General features: G+C 34.2%; 1 long non-coding RNA gene across 1 annotated transcript; it reads right to left on the reverse strand.

The window, feature by feature from the left end:
• Nucleotides 1-5,558: 5,558 nt before the first annotated feature.
• LOC126885246 (uncharacterized) lies at nt 5,559-7,593 on the reverse strand. Its single transcript, XR_007698353.1, has 2 exons — nt 7,406-7,593; nt 5,559-6,772 (listed from the first exon to the last, which is right to left on the reverse strand). It is a non-coding gene; the product is annotated as an uncharacterized LOC126885246 (long non-coding RNA).
• Nucleotides 7,594-13,659: the final 6,066 nt, after the last annotated feature.

Genomic DNA, 13,659 nt, shown 5'->3' on the forward strand with positions numbered 1-13,659 from the left:
CTCCTGGTAGGGATAAGCATTCAACTAAAAAATCGCAAAAAATTAAGAATGGTTAAGTCCAAAAGCACAACATTCTTCTCTGAAAAGCACCCGATTTACGTCCATCTGAAATTTTTTTTCAACTTTTTTGCCCTTTTTTTCAATTTTTTCCTTCAACCCGCAAGTTAGTGATTTTTTTGTGACGCCCCTGTTTGAGCTAGTATTCCCGGGTCAAAAGTGACACTTATTCCTAACCCTTAGCTTTAAAACCCAATGAAATTTTTTCGCCTTTGACAATCGCACCCCCCTCCCCTAAGCAAAACTCGTACCCCTTAAAAAATCCGAAAGCACGCCCCTGACCGAATCGAAGTCCCCACCAAAAATCATCAAAAAATTCAAAAAGCTTAACCCAAAATGCACAAACCTCTCCGCCTCGTACTTCCGGAGCTACAAAAACACCCCAATTGAAATTATGATATATGGATAGAAATGACAATGCGAGATTCCCAAGCAACAATAGACACCGGAAGAGAGAGAACAGAAATAATAAAAATTAAAAATGGAGTAAGACAAGGAGATGCGCTCTCAACTGTACTATTTATTCTATCATTAGATAAGATAATAAAAAAGTTGTCAAACGCAGGAACTATAAATAAAAATACAGTACAAATAATTGGATATGCGGACGATATAACCATAGTAGCAACAGATAAAAAGGCATTAAAGAAAACCTTTCAAGAAATAGAAAACGAATCCAAACTAAGAGGACTGGAAATAAATGAAAATAAAACAAAATACATGAATGTAAGTAAAAAAAAGGTATGTAAGTGAAAATAAAACAAAATACATGAATGTAAGTAAAAAAAAGAAGACGCAACTGACAGAAATGACAATAGACGCACACAGCTTCGAAGAGGTTGAAACATTCAAATATTTGGGAGTATTAGTCAACAGAAGAAATGAAAGTGTAGATATGAAAAGAAGAATTCAAGCAGGAAACAAAGCATTCTACAGAAATAAAAAAAATTTTCAAAGATAAGAAGATAAGCCGAAATACAAAAATGAAAATCTACAAAACGACCATAAGACCAATAGTGCTATATGCTTTGGAGACATTCACATTAACAGCAAGAGAAGAAGAGCCGCTGAAAGTTTTTGAGAGAAAAATTATGAGAAAAATTCTGGGACCAAAGAGGGAAAACGAAGAGGATGCAAGGCAATGGATGAACCACGAAATACAAGAATGGATGGGTCAAGAGAACATAGTAAGAGCAACAAAAGCACAGAGAATTAGATGGTATGGACACATAATGAGAAGAGAGAAGAACAATCCTTTAAGAGTTATAACCGAATGAATACCACCAGGTACAAGAACCAGAGGCAGGCCTAAACTCAGATGGAGACAACAAGTGGAAGAAGACTTAAGAAGTATGGAAATTAGAAATATAGGAAGCAAAATCAGAGAGAGAGAAGAATGGAGAAAGGTAGTGGAAACAGCGAAGTCACACCAGCAATGGTAAAACCAAAGTCAGAATGGGATGATCCCCCACAAAAAGGATCTTCAAGTGAAAACAGCTTCAGCTTCCTCGGGAGCGTACAGCTTGTATATATTGTTATATTCCTATTTGATATGAAAATTAAAATTTTATAATTATAAGCAAAATTTAAATTAATATAAAAGATCTTCAATTTTCTAAACCACGGGCATGTAAATTTAGAACAACCTGTATACAACAAATTATTATATTTAGTTTTTAAGAAAGTGATTCGAAGAAGCGGACGAAACTCGGTAACAATGCGCCAAGACAAACAAGTTTGAGTGACGCGGACCATTATAGTGTTCGCGGAAGATTCGATCATTAGCCTACGCTAAATAAGACTCAGTGAAATAGATAATAGGTCATTAAGTTTTGTAAAAAGTAGAAAGTAAGTTTAAATTGGGAAATGATTATTTTTTCTTGAAATCCATTAAACATATTTAGAAAGATTTAAAGTTGGTATTGAGGAATACGGCGAATTAAAATTTGTGGTGGAATGTTGATTTTTGAATCTGGAAGGGATATTTAGAAAGTAGGGAAATGAATGAGGTGGAGAGATCAGAATGTTTTGAGCTGTCGAGAGGTGAAGTCCAGTGGTAGACGGTAGTGTACGAAGAGTGAAAAAGCCGGTGTAGTTCCGTGAGTGTTGAGTACCCAAGGGGAACGAGAGGTAGGCCGAGTCGAGAGAAAAGAATCTCCTTGAGCAAAGAGTGTCCCGGTAGCTGATTGAAGTGGTTCGAAAAAGGTAAACCACGGCATCACGAGAAAAGCAGGAACGAGAGCTATACGAGGTAGTTTTCAAAGGAGAACATTGCTGGAGGCCAGAACGAGTTTTTTTGTCGCAGCCAAGGGTAGGAGGAAACGGGTTTTGTGTGAGGACATTCGCAGTTCACCAGATAAAGGTCAGTCTCATTTGTCAAGACATGAATGTATGGGTTTTTGTATTAAATACCACATTAAAAATTGAAGAACATATTCGCTAATATCAGAAGATTTTCATCAAACTTAAATCAATTTGTTGCTAATAAATCCTAATAGTTTCACTATTAATAAAAGTTTTAAATTGGAAACCAAAAGGAAATAAGATTCCCATTTTTAAATGTTTGTATTAAATAAATATAAGATCTAACAAATATTAAGCAGTCATTGCCATTTATATAAAATAAACAAAATTTTGATTTATAATTGTAATCCATATGTGTGTATTATTTTATTTTTTTCCTATCCCGATTAGGAACCACTGAGAAATACTTAGAAGTCACGAAAGTAAGTAAGTAATTTTATAATTCGCCCTGAGATTGAAAACATATTGATATGTGATCTGGTTGATTAATTAGATTATCATTAATGCATTAATTAAATTAAATTACATATAAGAATATCATCACATATAAATAAATAAAATCACAATAATATATATAGTGGTTGCTATGTCTGGAGGTAAGTGGAGTATTTTAATATACTTTTTAGACGTTTTTCTTCGTAAAATAGACTTTATTTACAACATGTTTGCAAATTTTCAAGAATTTTTAATCGTTTGAAGTTTTCCAAGTTTTAAAAAGGGAAAAGTAAAAAAGTCTACTTTGCTCAGCAAAGATATTTTGTTTAATAAATAGTTCAAAATGTAAATCCTTAGCGGAATTTTTCATTTAAAAGAAATATAACATGCTGGAGAATTTGTACATGAAAAGACTTTAATGTTATATGTATGGTCAGTTAATAAAGTAAGAACAAAATATGCCTCAATTGTATAACACACTTTAAATTTATTTGGTCCGCTATCGTTCAATCACAACTTTACACTAATATAAATATATAAATATGTGATATGCTTGTATTGTTCTACCCTCAACGGCCGTTTATGATCCTCCGAAACCTACAGAGCAAGATTTATGTAAAATTTCTCGGAATATATAAACTTAAATTTTTGCATTTTGGCCAGGTTTTCGGCAAAATTCACCACTGTGCGCCATGCGGGAAAGTGCAACTTTCGGAAACGAAATGCGTGCGTGAAAGTAGCTCTTTTAGCACGGCCGTAGAAATAGCTATTTGTATCACACAAGAAAATCCACTTGAAAATGGAAAAATGACTTGTTATTTGAGGAAGGTGGAAAAACCATATGTATAACATGGGAGTAAAGTGCCTTTTCCTCCCTTGAATGATTACTGCCCTCCGCTACGCGTCGGGCAGTAAACTTCATTCTCGGGAGGAAAAGTAGCACTTTCCTCCCATGTTATACATATGGTTTTTCCACCCTCCTCAAATAACAAGTCATTTTTTCATTTTCAAGTGGATTTTCTTGTGGCGTATAAAGTACGCCACGCGTGTAGTTATCTTATAACTCGATGCGCGGGTAGTTAAAGGTTAAAAAAGGCAAAATTTTTGGACCCACGCGACCAAAATTATTAAAAAATATAAAACTAAGAAAGCAAAAAGATAGACCTATACATAAAGGTAAAATGTCTTAAGGATTAAAAAAAGAAGAAGAAAGCAAAAAAATAAGAAAAAACTTCGGTTTTTTGTAAAAAACTGTAAATTTTCTGGATCAACTGCTTTATATTTTGTTCTTACTTTATTAACTGACCATAACATTAAAGTCTCTTAATGTAGAAATTCTCCAGCATGTTACAGTTTTTTAAAATGAAGAATTCGGCTAAGTTTGCAACTTGTTGCAGATGATTTCTTGAGGAATATTTATATACATATTGAATTATTTACTAAGCAAAAAATCTTTGCTGACCAAAGCTGACTTTTTTACTTTTCCCATTTTAAAACTTGGTAAACAGAAAACGACTGAAGATTCTTGCCATCATTTTGTAAATATGTTGTAAATAAAGTTTATGTTAGGAAAAATAATCTAAAAAGTATATTGAAATACTCCACTTACCTCAAGAAATAGCATCCACTATAAAATAACAAAATAATACACGTCTATAGTTTTAAACGAAAACCTAACAATGCCTCAATTGTATAAGACACTTTAATTTTATTTGGTCCGCTATCGTTCAATCACAACTTTACACTAATATAAATATATAAATATGTGATATGCTTGTATTGTTCTATCCTCAACGGCCGTTTATGATCCTCCGAAACCTACAGAGCAAGATTCATGTAAAATTTCTCGGAATATATAAACTTAAATTTTTGCATTTTGGCCAGGTTTTCGGCAAAATTCACCACTGTGCGCCGTGCGGGAAAGTGCAACTTTCGGAAACGAAATGCGTGCGTGAAAGTGGCTCTTTCAGCACGGCCGTAGAAAAATATATTTTTTAATTGTTCAAATATTTTGGTGTCTTCGTGTTTTGGACTTGGGATGTAATCAATCATCTAGAATTAATCTATAAAACACGCTGGATCTAAACGAATACCACAGCGAATTTCTAAGAAACATTTCAAATACTTTTCTTTAAATATTTATTCACATTTTTTGAAACAAAACATTCACTGCTCCATTGTATAGTCGGAAACAGTTTACTCTTCTTCTTAACGTGCCCTATCAAGTCCCCTTGACGTTGGCGATTAACATGGCGAAACTGTCTCTGTCTCGAGCTATTCTAAATAGGTGTTCTGCTTTCTTTATTCCTGCCCACTTTGTAACAAAAATACTTCTTTGCAGTAGTATTTGTTGAACTAAAATGATAAGATGAAATGAATGAAGGAGGGTGATGAACTGATAATGGAAGTATGGAAAGACAGAGGCAAACTGAATAGAGTTGGCTAGCTATAGATGCAAGAGAGCAACTTGACACTCAAGGATGGATACGGCTCGTTTGCATGCCTGTCGAAGAACAGTAGCTCAACCTAAAGAGAGATGATGACTAGAAAAAGGGAAATCTTTTAAGATAAAAATATATGTTCAGAAAATAAATTAGATAAATATAATAATATAATAAAAATAGAAGAATATAAAAGATAAATAAAATAGACTGAATTATGGGCGCCAGAAGTTGGAATGGACCAAACTTCCAGGTATCTTACACTGCTGTTAAATAGTAAATATATTAAATTCAAAAAATGGGAAAAAAAAATAATTGATATACAAAACAAATAAATATTTATTAAATATAACTACTTAGATTTTTGACAACCTCTGAGTTAGAAAAATACAAACTATGTAACTCTAAAATGACAATGGGAAATAATTACCTATAGTAATATAAATATAATCTATAGTTACATTAGTAATGGAGTAGCTCTTATATGGAGCATACCCCCCCAACTTACATATACTAGGTTAAATAACAACCTTCACCAAATAATTGTACGATTGCAATACGTACAACAACGTTAAACCCTATAGAACTAATGAACCAGAATATAATTAAGGGAGGATTATTCACAATGAATAATTTCCGTAACTCTCAAAGAGTTAAATAGGCACTAGCCTCATTAAGGTGAACCTACGGTCTACTTGATATATAAAAATCAGTTGCTTCGACACGTAGTCACTAAAAAATATAACAAGTAAAATGGATAGCTATTCAAAGGGAATAGCGTCCAAAGATATAATTAGAAATTGATTAAATGAATTTAAGTAAAGTTAAGCAAATAAGTTAAATAATTATGATTGACTAAAGAAAGATTAAAGTTATATGAATAAGTTAATAAATTAAGCAAATTAAGAGGACAAAGTATATAATTTTAAATTGATAAGTGGAGACAAGCAAGGTTAGTACTAAAAATATAAAGTTAATTAAGTAAATAAATGGTACAAGTAAATTTCAGGTAATATATAAAGGTAAAGAGAATCTCATATGGGGAAAAGATGATCTGAGCTCAAACCTCTTTGACCAGAGAGTTTACTGGTTTGGGGAACACTATCAACTATTATAGATATATAAAAACAATATGCAACTTAAATATTGAAACAAAATATGTGCGATAAACTATAAAACTTAATCATCAAAATAAATGTCCCGAGTCTTATACAAAAAATGAATGTGGTGTAATAGTGGAAGTGACAATCACTAGCAGATACTAAGTGTCCCAAAACAAACCCTAAATGGTCCCCGAGAGTGTCCTTGCTACGGATTCCAAAATCCCTGGTAGGCGAATTAGCACAGGGATGGTGCTAGCTTGTACCAATTAATATACCGATGCCCTTCTGGGGTGCAGAGGGCAGGATACAAAGTAGGTATGTGGGAGGTTCTCCAGGCTGGTCTCCAAATGACCTGGCTTGGCGTAGAACGGTTGCTCCCAGTTGTGAGGGGAGCTGACGGACTGGTTACAGTTTAAGATTTCCCCCAAGTGGCTAAAAACAAACATGTCCCGTTTTAGTTTCAATGTCAGAATCTAAGGAAAGGTCAAAGAGCCAAAGGAAAAGAAATGAGATATTTTTTTTTTCAGAATGAACAACAAAAAGATCATTAGCAAAAACAATGATGGATTTGACCTTGATTCACATTACACACATTAATTTGGGATTCAACTTTAAATTCAATATTTAATACAGAATATGATTTTTATCTGAAATATATGTCTATAAAGGGTATTTTTTTATTATTAAAAATGGTATGGGATAATGTAATGTGTTGTAAATTTTAAGAAAAATACTGGCTTTTGGAACGAATTTAAGGTGGCTAGAATACACACAATCTAATAGAATAGAGAATAATGAATGTAATCTGTAAAATTTGAATTCAATATTATGAGGTTGACATAACCACACAAATCAAATGATATAATTTACAGGATATGTGACAAGATAATCTTCATCTGAGTGTATATTTTCGAACTATGGATATAATTAAAGATACTAAATTCAAAGAACAACTCCGATTCATACATTTACAGAAATAAATTCAATAGGAATTTAATATGACATGATAGCGGCCATATTCGTTCCTTTTTCTCAAACTTTTTTAAGAGTCAAAAAAAAAATTACCGGATGACATGACTTCCAATTCCTCCGGGATCTCCCAAAACTTAGTCTCCTAGCTTCTCCAAAACACCACCAATAATTTGCCACTAAATATCACTTATAAAAGCTTGAAACTATTGTATTAAAATTTCCGTCCTTTTCAATCAGCCATCCGCCACTTTTCCGTTCTAGCGTACCAAGCGAAGTGTCCAATATTTCCTGTCGTTAGACCAGAAGCCCCACAGAACGAAACTCACATGACAGCGAATGGTGTCTAATACCAACTGAAGTACTTGTGCCAACTAATAGTTAAGTATGACGTCAGTCAAAGATTTATTTTAGTTAGATCTTATTATTTTTAAGTATAATTTAATGACAAACCGTTATTAAAATTTAAATAAAATAACTATAAAGATAATTAAAGTTAACGGACTGTTATATTCCCCTTCTACTCGGAGAAAAAAAAATTTTAAGCAAAAATTTTTTTTTTTTAATTCAAAATATTAATAACCAAGTGGTAATAATCTATCATTCTACGTTGACCCGCAAGATTACAAGTAACCACAAATTAAGGATCAGGGAAAGAAGGATGATCACTACACCAAAACTATGAATCGGAAAAGATGACTCGAAGTCATATTAAAATGTCATCGACATTTTGTCTGCAAACCAAAACATAAGCTAAATAATGTACTAAAGTTCATAATGACAAATAAATGTCGAATTGGCACTAAATGCAAAATTGAACAATCCATGGACATCAAATTTATAAAGAGTATATCCAAGGACGAACAACCAGGCAAAGGTATGAGCCAATTCGCACCATAACACAAGTAAATATACTAAAGTAAGACAAAAGAAATCAACAACTGAAATAAGTGAAGAATCGAACACTTCATCCAAAATTGAACTACCAATGGACACCAGATTCGTAATAGCATATCCAGAGAAGAACAATCAGGAATATTTATGGAACAATTCTCACCAGTGCCAAATAATACAAATAGTAAGCATATCAAAGTTATCCAAAAACTCATTAATCAAAATAAATGTGGAATCGGACACTTAATCCAAAGTCGGACTATCAATGGACACCAGATTCATAAAGCATATCCACAGAAGGACGACCAGGAAGATTTATGGACCAATTCACACCAATACTAAATCACATAAATTAATTAGGCCTATGTACAACCACAACCGGTAATACGAGCCTATACAACCAAATAAACAAAATAAGTGAGGACTCGGACGCTTTATCCAAAATCGGACTATCAATGGACACCAGATTTATAGGAGCATATCCAAAGAAGAACGATCAGGAAGATTTGTGTACCAATTCTCACTAATACTAAATAAACTAAATTAGGTCCATCGACTCAAGTAAGTCGTTGACTAACTAAAATTGGTCCGTGCTGTTGTTCACTAGCTATAGCTATAGCTGATAACGTACCAATTGTAATAAAAAAAAATCTAAAAGGTGAACTGACAAGGTCTATGACACCATGATAAATGATAGAAAAAAAATATGACAAGAACGAGCAACCAATTTGGAATAAAACTGTAGATTCATACGTTCTCGCATACATAGAATTATCCAGGAAATATTCCTGAATCTCAACAACAAACTAATGCCTCAGGAAAGAAGAGGAAATCTACTAAAATAAGCAATTCATTTGTCCAAACACCTCAAATACTAAAAGGAACCTACTACCTATGAAGTATGGGACATAATGTAAACTAAATATTCCCTATCAAATGCTAAAAAATGTAACTGGAATGATTGGAATAATTACACAAGGATGGTCAGGACATGTGGCCAACATTTCCTGACCAGAAATATTTTGATGAATAAACATCTGCGTACTCTGCTATGAAAACATAGGTTACGAAATCGGATAGCAGTGATCAGTTGCTGAATTTCGAACCCACGCATTCACTAGGTTACCTAGGAACCCAAATTACAGAGCATTGGCAGACTAGTTCTTAAGAAGAAATCCATACATACATCAGAATTCCAAACTAATTCCAGAATCATACTGTGTAGGGCATAAGGATATAAATTATTATAAAGTATTTAGGATATCTGTGACAAATGTTGATAAAGTAAACCAATATAAAATTAAGAACCACCCCATCTTTCCAATATGGCAAATCTAATAACAAGATAATAAAAGATACATATAAAAAAAAATAGTATGTAGTCAAATATCAAAAATACAACACACAACCTGAGATAAGTAGTGTATAATATTCTTAGTTCCATAGTTCCATACCAAATATCAATATTAAACCAACGTACTTGCATGAGCTTACATATTCAAATATATAAAAATACAATAATCAACAACCCTTCTATGCTAAGGGGGTAGGTGCACAATCTAAAAATTACAAGTTGGTTCTTATTAACTGGGTAATCCTACTAACAGTATTAATAATTAATAATGTTGATGCATAATAATTAAAGTGCAACATTAATAATGAAAAAAAAAATGATAAGCTCATACATAAGCGTACTAAAAAAATAATTAACCTAATGATTCATAAATTGGAAGTCATCTAACAACCATGCCAAAAGATAAAAATGGAGATATGTACCTGCTCTATCTGGTGAATAAAATATTAAACTAAAATACTGAATCTTAATAAGGATCGAGCTAAAGACAAATAGAGGAAGAAGTTAGCTCAAACAACCCTATAAAGTTAATCTTCTTCCGAAGATGATGAATCAACCTCATCCATGGTGTTATCAGGCAGTAAATCCTTTATGTGAAATTGTCCAATTCGTTTGTTAGTCGAATTGTCCTTCAATTCATACACTAAAGGAGATATTACCTTCACAACCGTACAGGGAATATATTTCTGGCAAAATTTTGCCGAAATAGCATCACCCTTATTAGACTTTACAAAGTTTCGCTTCAACACTCTATCTCCAACGAAGAATCGCAGATCTCTTTTCCTCAAGTTATACTGCTGCTGGTTCCTTAGATAGGAAGTTTTTAACTTCTTCCGAATGTCAGAAAAAATTTGAGGTAGAGTCTGGAGATCTTCTAAGCGATGAAGGTTATCGGATATCTGAGGGAGATTTGTGGAAGTGTCGGAAATTGTACCAAAATAGTCACCAGATAAAGCAACATTTCTACCAAAATTGAGATATGCAGGAGAACATTGGGTAACCTCATGGACAGAGGTCCTTATGGCTTGAGCTATGGAATGGATATATTGATCCCAAGCTCTGTGATCTGGGAATGTATAGGACCTTAGGGCGGTGACGATACTGCGATTCACTCTCTCAGTATGATTGGCTTGGGGATGGTAGGCAGCATTATAAAAGGTCTTCTGGACCTTATATTTAGCTAAAAGATCTTTAAAAGCCTTCGACACAAACTGAGGACCATTGTCACATGACACAATTTGGGGAACACCAAACAACAAAAAGACTTGTTCCTCTAAATATTTCAGAATGGCTGGAGTTGTGGCCTGACGAAGAGGACAAACTACAGGAAATTTGGTGAAATAATCCACAACTACCAAGCAGTAAGTATTACCCTTATAACTACGAGGATAGGGTCCAATGAGATCCAACGAGATCATCTGCCAAGGAAAATTAATGTTCCTAAAGGAACCCATGAGTCCAGCTTGTGGTAAATTACTGGGTTTACAAGTCGCACAAACTAAACACTTAGAAATATACTTTTTGATAGACTTGCGCATGCCAGGCCAATAATATAATTCGGCAATACGATGAAAAGTTTTATAAAAACCAAAATGTCCAGCAGTAACTTCATCATGAAACATACGTAATATGTTCTCCCTATTTGGCGTAGGTACAACTATTTTCCAATCTGACATATTGGATAAGGCCTCTATAGGACTTAAGATATGTTTGTACAGTATATTGTTCTCTACCTTAAAATCAGGATAATTTTGTGGGTCTTGAGTAACCCTATCAATCATATTCTGATACCACTCGTCAGGAGTTAAGGTGGACAAATCTAAGACATTAAGATGATGGACACGGGAAAGAGCATCAGCAACCACTACACCGTTGGCCTTTCGATGAACAATCTTATATGAATAGGCAGCCAGTTTGCATATCCATCGGGAAAGTCTCTGAGATGGGTTTTTCATACTATGAAGCCATACCAAGGAACTGTGGTCCGTAATTATGGTGAAATTACGGCCCTCTAAATAATAACGAAATGCTTCCAACCCATGTATGATAGCTAAGAGTTCTTTCTCAGTGGTGGAATAGTTTTTCTGGGCCTTATTCAATTTCTTACTCGTGTAAGCTATGGGATGTTCCGAGCCATCTTTCAACTGGAACAATACGCCACCAGAAGCAGTATTAGAGCAATCAGTCATCAAATAAAAATGATCATTAAAATTAGGTGACATCATGACTGGTGCGCTCGTTAAAGCCTCTTTAACGCGCCTAAAAGCTTCATCAGCCTCAGGAGTCCAGGTAATGGTCTGCCCCTTTTTCCTGTTCTTCAAAAGATCCGTAAGAGGTGACAACAAGGTAGAGTACGAAGGTACAAACCGGCGGTAATATCCACACATTCCCAATATCCTACGGACTTGGGTGGTGGTCTTAGGTATAGGAAAATTCTTAATAGCAACTATTTTCTCAGGATCAGTCCTTAGACCCTGATTATCAACAACATAACCCAAAAACTTAAGACTAGGGCGACAAAACTGACACTTATCCAGATTAATTGTTAGATTAGCTTCCTTAAGACGTAAAAACAATTTATCTAAGATTTCCATATGAAGGGAAAAATCAGGAGTGACTACTAAAATATCGTCCAAATAATAGAAAACATAGGGCTCTAACTGTGGACCAATGACTAAATCCATCAGACGACACATTGTCTGAGGAGCAGAAACAAGACCGAAAGGCATGGTGACAAACTGGAATAATCCTTTACCACTGACAGCAAAAGCAGTATATTTCTTGCTCTCTTCACTCAGTGGGATCTGTAAAAAGGCCTTAGACAAATCAATCGAAGAGATGTATTTGGCATTCTGAAGTTTGCTCAAAATCACGTCGATTCGGGGAATTGGATAAGCATCCCTGTTAGTGGTGATACTGTTTAGTTTTCGACCATCAAAGCAGATCCTGAAGGATCCATCCTTCTTCTTTGTTAACCAGAGTGGGGAACAATAGGACGACGTTGAATGTTCTATGATATTTAAAGCAAGCATCGAATCGACTTCTTTTTCTAAATCTGCCTGCCAGGCTTGAGGTATGGGATACTGATATAATCTGAAAGGAGTAGGATTTCCCACCTCAATAGTATGAGATATTAATGAAGTACGACCTAGTTTGTCATTTGAAGAAATAGTAGTAAACTGAGAGATCATATTCTCCAATTGCCTTTGTTCAGAACTAGATAAACTGGAAAAATCATGAATAGCACTAAGGGTAGACAGATTAAATTCAGATATGGAAAAAGAAAAATCAGAACAACTTAAGGTGCTATTAAAAGCATTGAAGAAGTCCATACCTAAAATTATAGAATTCTGTACAGAAGGAATAACATAAAATGTAATTTTCCTACATAAATTTGCCACTGTGATTTCAATTTGGAGTTTGCCTGTAATAGATTGGACTGTACCATCTGCAGTAGATACTTGCAAAGATGAAATGGGCATAATGGGAATATTAGCATTTTTCAATAAATTTAATGAATGTGCTCCTATCAATGAAATATTAGAGCCACTATCTAATAAAGCTAAACACGATTGTCCTAAAATTTGAATAGGTAGATATGGCCTATTATCATTTTGTTTCCTAACTAATAAAGAGTTAATATCTAAATCTAAAATATTTGGTTGGATACAACCATTATATGGAACTACTTCACCATCAAAATTATTATTATACTTAACACTACCAATTAAAGAATGTGTGGCTTTGCAACCCTGTGAATCATGTGCGTTCAACGTATCATGACTAAAACTTAATTTCTGGACTGATTTTGATTTGTGGTGTGTGCTTGTTTCCTGAACGATGCCTTCTTCCCTTTCCGATTGGAAGATGGGTTTGAGTTGCTTGGTGTGCTTGGGCCAGCTGTCTCGTTTTCTGATGGGGTTTGATTCCCTGATTGGGTGTTGGACGGAGAAACGCTCAGGGGACGGACCTCCGACATTTCGTTTCCCGAACACTTGACACAATTTCTTTTGAGGGTATTTTCCCTACCACAACCGTGGCAGAAAATACGAGTTTGTGGGATACCACAATCATTGAACTTATGATTAGACTGGTGACAATT

This window comes from Diabrotica virgifera, chromosome 5, assembly GCF_917563875.1.
Source record: "Diabrotica virgifera virgifera chromosome 5, PGI_DIABVI_V3a".
NCBI classification, from domain to species: Eukaryota; Metazoa; Arthropoda; class Insecta; order Coleoptera; family Chrysomelidae; genus Diabrotica; species Diabrotica virgifera.